The following is an 8,589-nucleotide window of genomic DNA, read 5'->3' on the forward strand; positions in this document are numbered from 1 at the left end:
CATTTTTCGAAATTCTTTAGAATTTTGTGTCAATTACACACGTATAAGAACTGTATCAACATACTTTAGTCATATTTTATTATCATAATTTTTTTTTTTTTACTTGTGCATAAGGCATATGTTTTGTGGGGGCCAAATGTCATAAGAAATTTGACATGCTCAAAAATCCTGCAGAAATGCAAAATTGACTGGCCTGATGAACTCGGGATGGCCGGGCAGTGATTGTTGTTCCTTTCAATCACTCGTGGTGTTGATTTCATCATGTCCATTTGTTTATGTTTTCTCACTTTTGCAAAGTCACTGTGCATTTGCAATATGGTTAACTGGGCATTCACCATCACCAATTTGTCAAGCTATAAAAATCGTGCAGGAATGCCAAATTGACTGGCCCGATGAACTCGGGATGGCTGGGCAGTGATTCTGGTACCTCTCCATCGCTCGTTTGGGTTGATTTCAGAATGTCACTTTTGGTGATGGTACCTCACTGTTAAAACATATTGCAAATGTTTTCTCACTTTTGCAAAGTCACTGAAAATTCGTGCAGGAATGCCAAATTGACTGGCCCGATGAGCTCGGGATGGCTGGGCAGTGATTCGGGTACCTCTCCATCGCTCGTCAGGGTTGATTCCAGAATGTCCATTTGGTGATGTTTCTCACTCTTGCAAAGTCACTGTGCATTTGCAATATGGTTAACTGGGCATTCACCATCACCAATTTGTCATGCTATAAAAATCGTGCAGGAATGCCAAATTGACTGGCCCGATGAACTCGGGATGGCTGGGCAGTGATTCTGGTACCTCTCTGGTAGCTCGTTTGGGTTGATTTCAGAATGTCACTTTTGGTGATGGTACCTCACCGCTTAAACATATTGCAAATGGACAAGAGTCACCTGCAAGTCACCGTCCATCAGTCAATTTAATATCATTCAAAGCTAACTATTGGAGGCACTGTCAGTCTCTACGCAACCCAATAATACGTCCCTCCATCCAAGTTGTGAATCTGTGTGATTTAGTTTTCCTTTGAATTTTTATGGGAAAAATGACTGATTTACAGTTCATGGGGGTTGCCTAATCACACATATGAAGTTTTGGACAGATCTGATTTTTTTAACCCTTCCAAACAGCCCCTGAGACACCAATTATGGCACTCCCGTTGGCACAGGAAGCTATAAATACACGTCTTGATTGACATAGAAACTTACAGAATCCTGAGTTTTAAGTCTTTAAGTTGAGAATTGACTGATCTACACAGGGTTGAATGCAGAGTCATTTTCACCTTTGGTGGTGATGTACATCCAAATACCTTTTGGGTGAATTTAACCACTTCCGGTTGCTCCAGGAAGCTTAGAATCGACACAGGTAGACCCCATAGTGGTCTGATGGAATGTCATAGAAGACAGGTTCATAAGGCATTCATAACCCACATAGGCTTCAGGTTGAATTTTGAGGTGAAGCCAATGTATTCCTATGGGGAGAGAAGTCAATGCAAACTGTTTTGATGTAAACACCTTCTTTTAACTGTGAAGGGTTAATGTCACACGGTCAAGGTTACGCTTGCACAGATCGGGAGGACCTTAGGAACAGTCCTGTGTTTGAATTGTCCTTCTAAACCTAACGGTTCCGCCGCTGTAACCCAAAATCAAATGACATTGTGGTGCAGGCTTCATTGTGGGCCTATTTTTCTCATGGTCGCTGCGCTCAGACCGAGCGAGCTACGGTCAAGCGGGGCGCCTCGTTGGACTCGGCACAGTCTGGACACTATGGTGATGCCATTTTTTGTGTTGATTTCAGAATGTCCATTTGGTAATGTTTTCTCACTCTTTCAAAGTCACTGTGCATTTGCCATATGGTTAACTGGGCATTCACCATCACCAATTTGTCATGCTATAAAAATCGTGCAGGGATGCCAAATTGACTGGCCCGATGACTTCGGGATGGCTGGGCAGTGATTCTGGTACCTCTCCATCGCTCGTTTGGGTGATTTCAGAATGTCACTTTTGGTGATGGTACCTCACTGTTAAAACATATTGCAAATGTTTTCTCACTTTTGCAAAGTCACTGAAAATTCGTGCAGGAATGCAAAATTGACTGGCCCGATGAACTCGGGATGGCTGGGCAGTGATGCTGGTACCTCTCCATCGCTCGTTAGGGTTGATTTCAGAATGTCACTTTTGGTGATGGTACCTCACCACTTAAACATATTGCAAATGGACAAGAGTCACCTGCAAGTCAACGTCCATCAGTCAATTTGATATCATTCTGACACCAAACTGATACAAACTGACACCAAACCCACTTTTCCCAACTCATTTAGGAGCCAAGTATCACATACTTCAGAGCTGGCCCAAAATTCACAACGCCTTTGGTTCAAACCATAAAAAAAACATAAAACACGTGGTTACGTTCTAGCTGCGGGTCCATTTCTTGTGTTATGTGTAGGCCTAGCTGAGGCGACCCCGAATCCCAAGTTTCGGCTCGATAGGTCATTTGGTGTCCGAGTAAAACCCTAATTGGTGCTGAAAATCCACTTTTTTCAATTACTTGCTACGGGGTCCTTGAATGAGCTATCGGACAGAAACGTTGGGTTCTGTCTCTATGGGCCGAGACGGTCACAATGCACCTAGTCTTGTGTCTCTGGGACATTTCTAAATGTCGCCATTTTCGTAATGGTCAAAATGAATTGAAGTCATTGCAAATGTTCGAGGCTGTTTCTCGGTCCAAGAACCTTCTAGAGCGCCGTAACTCACCACGCACTATCGACCTGAGGTCTAGAATAGGATTCTAAAGTTTCGGAACTCTAGGTCTGACGGTTCTTTAAAAGTTCCAACAAGGTTAACTAATGCAGGGAGTGTTTGTCTCTACGCACCCCAATGGGTCCCTACTTCCAAGCTGTGTGTGTGTGTGATTTAGTTTTCCTTTGAAATTTTATGGGAAAAATGACTGATTTACAGTTCATGGGGGTTGCCTAATCATATATATGAAGTTTTGGAAAGATCTGATTTTTTTAACCCCTCGAAACAGCCCATGAGACACAAATTATGGCACTTCCGGTTGGCACAGGAAGCTATAACTCAACACACATCCTCATTGGGGTATTCTATTACAGAATCCTGAGTTTTAAGGCTTTACCATTAAAACTGACTGATTTACACAGGGTTGAATGCACTATGTCTATCAAACTGCAGGCAGGTTATGGGTATACACTTTTAGGGCGATTTTAACCACTTCCGGTTGGTCCAGGAAGCTTAGAATCGACACAGGTAGACCTTACAGTGGCCTGATGGACTGGTACCGAAGACAGGCTCATACAGCATTCATAACCCATATAGACTCCAGGTTGTATTTAGGGGAGCATGCAATGTATTCCTATGGGGAGAGAAGTCAATGCAAACTGTTTTGATGTAAACACCTTCTTTTAACCTTGAAGGGTTAATGTCACACGGTCAAGGTTAGGCTTGCACAGATCGGGAGGACCTTAGGAACAGTCCTGTGTTTGAATTGTCCTTCTAAACCTAACGGTTCCGCCAACGTCACCCAAAATCAAATGACATTGTGGTGCAGGCTTCATTGTGGGCCTATTTTTCTCATGGTCGCTGCGCTCAGACCGAGCGAGCTACGGTCAAGCGGGGCACTTCGTTGGACTCGGCACAGTCTGGACACTATGGTGATGCCATTTTTTGTGTTGATTTCAGAATGTCCATTTGGTAATGTTTTCTCACTCTTTCAAAGTCACTGTGCATTTGCAATATGGTTAACTGGGCATTCACCATCACCAATTTGTCATGCTATAAAAATCGTGCAGGGATGACAAATTGACTGGCCCGATGACCTCGGGATGGCTGGGCAGTGATTCTGGTACCTCTCCATCGCTCGTTTGGGTTGATTTCAGAATGTCACTTTTGGTGATGGTACCTCACTGTTAAAACATATTGCAAATGTTTTCTCACTTTTGCAAAGTCACTGAAAATTCGTGCAGGAATGCCAAATTGACTGGCCCGATGAACTCGGGATGGCTCGGCAGTGATTCTGGTACCTCTCTATCGCTCATTAGGGTTGATTCCAGAATGTCCATTTGGTGATGATTCTCACTCTTGCAAAGTCACTGTGCATTTGCAATATGGTTAACTAGGCATTCACCATCACCAATTTGTCATGCTATAAAAATCATGCAGGAATGCCAAATTGACTGGCCCGATGACCTCGGGATGGCTGGGCAGTGATTCTGGTACCTCTCCATCGCTCGTTAGGGTTGATTTCAGAATGTCACTTTTGGTGATGGTACCTCACAGCTTAAACATATTGCAAATGGACAAGAGTCACCTGCAAGTCACCGTCCATCAGTCAATTTGATATCATTCTGACACCAAACTGATACAAACTGACACCAAACCCACTTTTCCCAACTCGTTTAGGAGCCAAGTATCACATACTTCAGAGCTGGCCCAAAATTCACAACGCCTTCGGTTCAAACCATAAAAAAAACATAAAACACATAGTTACTTTCTAGCTGCGGGTCCAGTTCGGACATTATGTGTAGGCCTATGTGAGGCGACCCCGAATCCCGAGTTTCGGCTCAATAGGTCATTCGGTGCCCGAGTAAAACCCTAATTGGTGCTGAAAATCCACTTTTTTCAATTACTTGCTACGGGGTCCTTGAATGAGCTATCGGATAGAAACGTTGGGGTCCATTTCTATGGGCCGAGCCGGTTTCAATGCACCTAGTCTTGTGTCTCTGAGACTTTTCTAAATGTCGCCATTTTTGTAATGGTCAAAATGAATTGAAGTCATTGCAAATGTACGAGGCTGTTTCTCGGTCAGAGAACCTTCTAGAGCCACCTAACTCACCACGCACTATCGACCTGAGGTCTAGAACAGGTTTCTAAAGTTTCAGAACTCTAGGTCTGACAGTTCTTTTTTAGCTCGAACAAAGCTAACTATTGGAGGCAGTGTCAGTCTCTACGAACCCCAATATGTCCCTCCATCCAAGTTGTGTATCTGTGTGATTTAGTTTTCCTTTGAATTTTTATGAGAAAAATGACTTTACAGTTCAGGAGGGTTGCCTAATCACATATAAAGTTTTGAAAAGATCTGACCTTTTTAACCCTTGGATACAGCCACTATGACACCATTTAAGGCACTTCCTGTTGGCACAGGAAGCTATAAATAAACTCATATCCTCATTGGGGTATGCCTTTACAGACTCCTGAGTTTTAAGTCTTTACGTTAAGAACTGAGATATTTACGGAGGGTTTAGTGAGTGTGCGTTATTTCAGAAAATCATAGAAAATCACAGAAATGTCGCAGAGCTCCGCAGCACACTTTAAAAATATTCGTATGAACACCCTGCAACTGGATCTGTAACTGTTGAAAAAAAACAACCTATATTTGAACATCACAAATCTGTCATCGTACGATTTCTCTTAAATGACGATAGATAAATGGCTGATTTGTTTTTTTATTGACACCGGAGGCTCCTTGACTTTGACGTGAAGTGAAAAAAATCATTTCTCTATTTTCATTTTGGACCTTTAATCCCAGAAAAATGGCCATAACTCAAAAACCGTTGAGGCCTAGACGCCATCTTGTTCGGGGCCAACTGCCCATTATGCCAAACCTATGCTCACCAAGTTTCGGCTTCGAAATATTTTCAGTTTTCGAGATATGGCCCGTCGTGATTCGTGATGTTTTGTCAAATTGCAATATGATTGCTTATGCCCTCTTGTGGGATTTTCCGGCATAGCGGAAAAATGACCAAAATTTGATTATTTTATAAAACGAAAACCAAATGTCCGACAAAGTTCATTTGATGACTTCCCGGTAGGTCTGGCCCTGCCGCTCGGCCTGACGCCGTCCCCGAATTTTAAAATGTTTTCGGACATCTAGTAAGGGACGGTACATTTGCAATTTGGACTTTCTCACTAACCATACGGGAAATGTCGAAATGTTCCCTTTAAGGTATGGCATGAGTAGCAGGAAGTTGAACTTTGGCAAGCTATTTATCCAAAGGTGAAAATGCTGCCCCCTATACCTTAAGAAGTCAAAGACACCTGCAATGGCAGAGCCTGCAATGGCATTACAATAATCTCTAGGCTGTGCCGAGTTCAACGAGATGCCACGCTTGACCGTAGCTCGCTCGGTCGAAGCGCAGCGACCTTGAGAAGTAGGCCCATAATGAAGCCTGGCCCTAATTTTCATTTGCTTTTGGGTGACAGTGGGAGAACCTTTAGGGTGGGAAGCACAATTTGACCTCAGGCACGTTCCTGAGGTCCTCCCGATCTGTGCAAGCCTAACCTTGATCATGTGGCATTAACTCTTAACAGTTAAAAGAAGGTGATTAAATCAAACAGTTTTAAATGACTTCTCTCCCCATAGGAATACATTGCCTGCACCTCTAAATTCAACCTGAAGACTATGTGGATTATGAATGTCTTATGAACCTGTCTTCGATGACAATCCATCAACCCACTATGAGGTCTACCTGTGTTGATTCTAAGCTTCCTGGAGCAGCCGGAAGTGGTTAAAATCACCCTAAAAGTGTTTTTCCATACCCAACCAGCAGTTTGTGATAAATAGTGTATACAACCCTGTGTAAATCGGTCAGTTCTTAACGTAAACACTTAAAACTCAGGATTCTGTAAAGGCATACCCGAATCAGGATCTGTGTTTACCTATAGCTTCCTGTGCCACCCGGAAGTGCCTTAAATGGTTTCATAGGGGCTGTTTCAAAGGGTTAAAAAGGTCAGATCTTTTCAAAACTTCATATGTGTGATTAGGCAACCCCCATGAACTGTGAATCAGTCATGTTTCCCATAAAATTTCCAATAAAAAAATCACACACACACACAGCTAGATCAGAGGGACAGAGTATGTTGCGTACAGACAGACAATGCCTAAAATAGTTACCTTTGTTCGAACTAAAAAAGAACCGTCAGACCTAGAGTTCTGAAACTTTAGAAACCTGTTCTAGACCTCAGGTCGATAGTGCGTGTTGAGTTACTTGGCTCAAGAAGGTTCTCGGACCGAGAAACAGCCTCGTACATTTGCAATGACTTCAATTCATTTTAACCATTACGAAAATGACGACATTTAGAAAAGTCCCAGAGTCGCAAGACTAGGTGCATTGAAACTGGCTCGGCCCATAGAGACGGACCCCAACGTTTCTGTCTGATAGCTCATTCAAGGATCCCGTATCAAGGCATGGAAAAAAGTGAATTTTCAGCACCAATTAAGGCCTTGCTCTGGCACCGAATTACCTATTCATCTGAAACTTGGGTTTCAGGGTCGCCTCACATAGTCCTACACATAATGTCAGAACGAGACCGGCAGCTAGAACGTAACTTTGTGTTTTGTGTTTTTATTATGGTTTGAACAGAAGGCGCTGTGAATTTTGGGCCAGCTTTGAAATATGTGATAATTTGCTTCTAAACGAGTTTGAGAAAGTGGGTGTGGTGTCAGTTTGTAATCTGTTTTGTGTCAGAATGATACCTAATTGACTGATGGATGGTGACTTGCTGGCTGACTTTTGTCCATTTGCAATATGTTTAAACCGTGAGGTACCATCACCAAAGTGAAATTCTGAAATCAACCCCAACGAGCAATGGAGAGGAACCAGAATCACTGTCCGGCCATCCCGAGTTCATCGGGCCAGTCAATTTCGCATTCCTGCAGTATTTTTGAGCATGACAAATTTGTGATGGTAAATGCCCATTGAAACATATTGCAAATGCACAGTGCAAAAATAACTCTATATCACCTTTACTCCACACAGAGAGATGCGTACAAGCTCTCCTCCACCCTCCATTTGGCAAATCTGACCATAATTCTATCCTCCTAATTCCTGTCTGTAAGCAAAAACTAAAGCAGGAAGCACCAGTGACTCGGTCAATAAGAAAGTGGTCAGATGAAGCAGATGCTAATCTACAGGACTGTTTTTCTAGACTGAAATATGTTCCAGGAATCTTCCGATGGCATTGAGGAGTACACCACATCAGTCACTGGATTCATCAACAAGTGAATCGATGATGTCATCCCCACAGTGACTGTACGTACAATTGAAATTGGAAGATTACAGGCAACATCGCTATATCCTCTGACGAGCCATAAAACAGACATGCGTCAATCCAGGACTAACATTGAATCAATCTACACCGTCTCCGATGGTCGTCGGATGTGGCAGGGCTTGCAAACATTTCCAGACAACAAAGGGAAACAAGCTGACCAACTGGCAGGTGTCTTCACTGACATTTTCAACCTGTCCCTGACTGAGTCTGTAATACCAACATGTTTCATGCAGACCACCATAGACCCTGCCCAAGAACACTAAGGTAACCTGATGCAATTTCTATTACACTCAACACTGCCCTTTCCCACCTGGACATTAGGAACACCTATGTGAGAATGCTATTCATTGACTACAGCTCAGCGTTCAACACGATAGTGCCCTCAAAGCTCATCACTAAGTTAACAACCATGGGACTAAACACCTCCCTCTGCAACTGGAACCTGGGATTCCTGATGGGCTGTCCCCAGGTGGTAAGGTTAGGTAACAACACATCCACCATGCATATCCTCAACACGGAGGCCCCTCAGG

Source organism: Oncorhynchus masou, chromosome 10 (genome assembly GCF_036934945.1).
Source record: "Oncorhynchus masou masou isolate Uvic2021 chromosome 10, UVic_Omas_1.1, whole genome shotgun sequence".
Taxonomy (NCBI): Eukaryota; Metazoa; Chordata; class Actinopteri; order Salmoniformes; family Salmonidae; genus Oncorhynchus; species Oncorhynchus masou.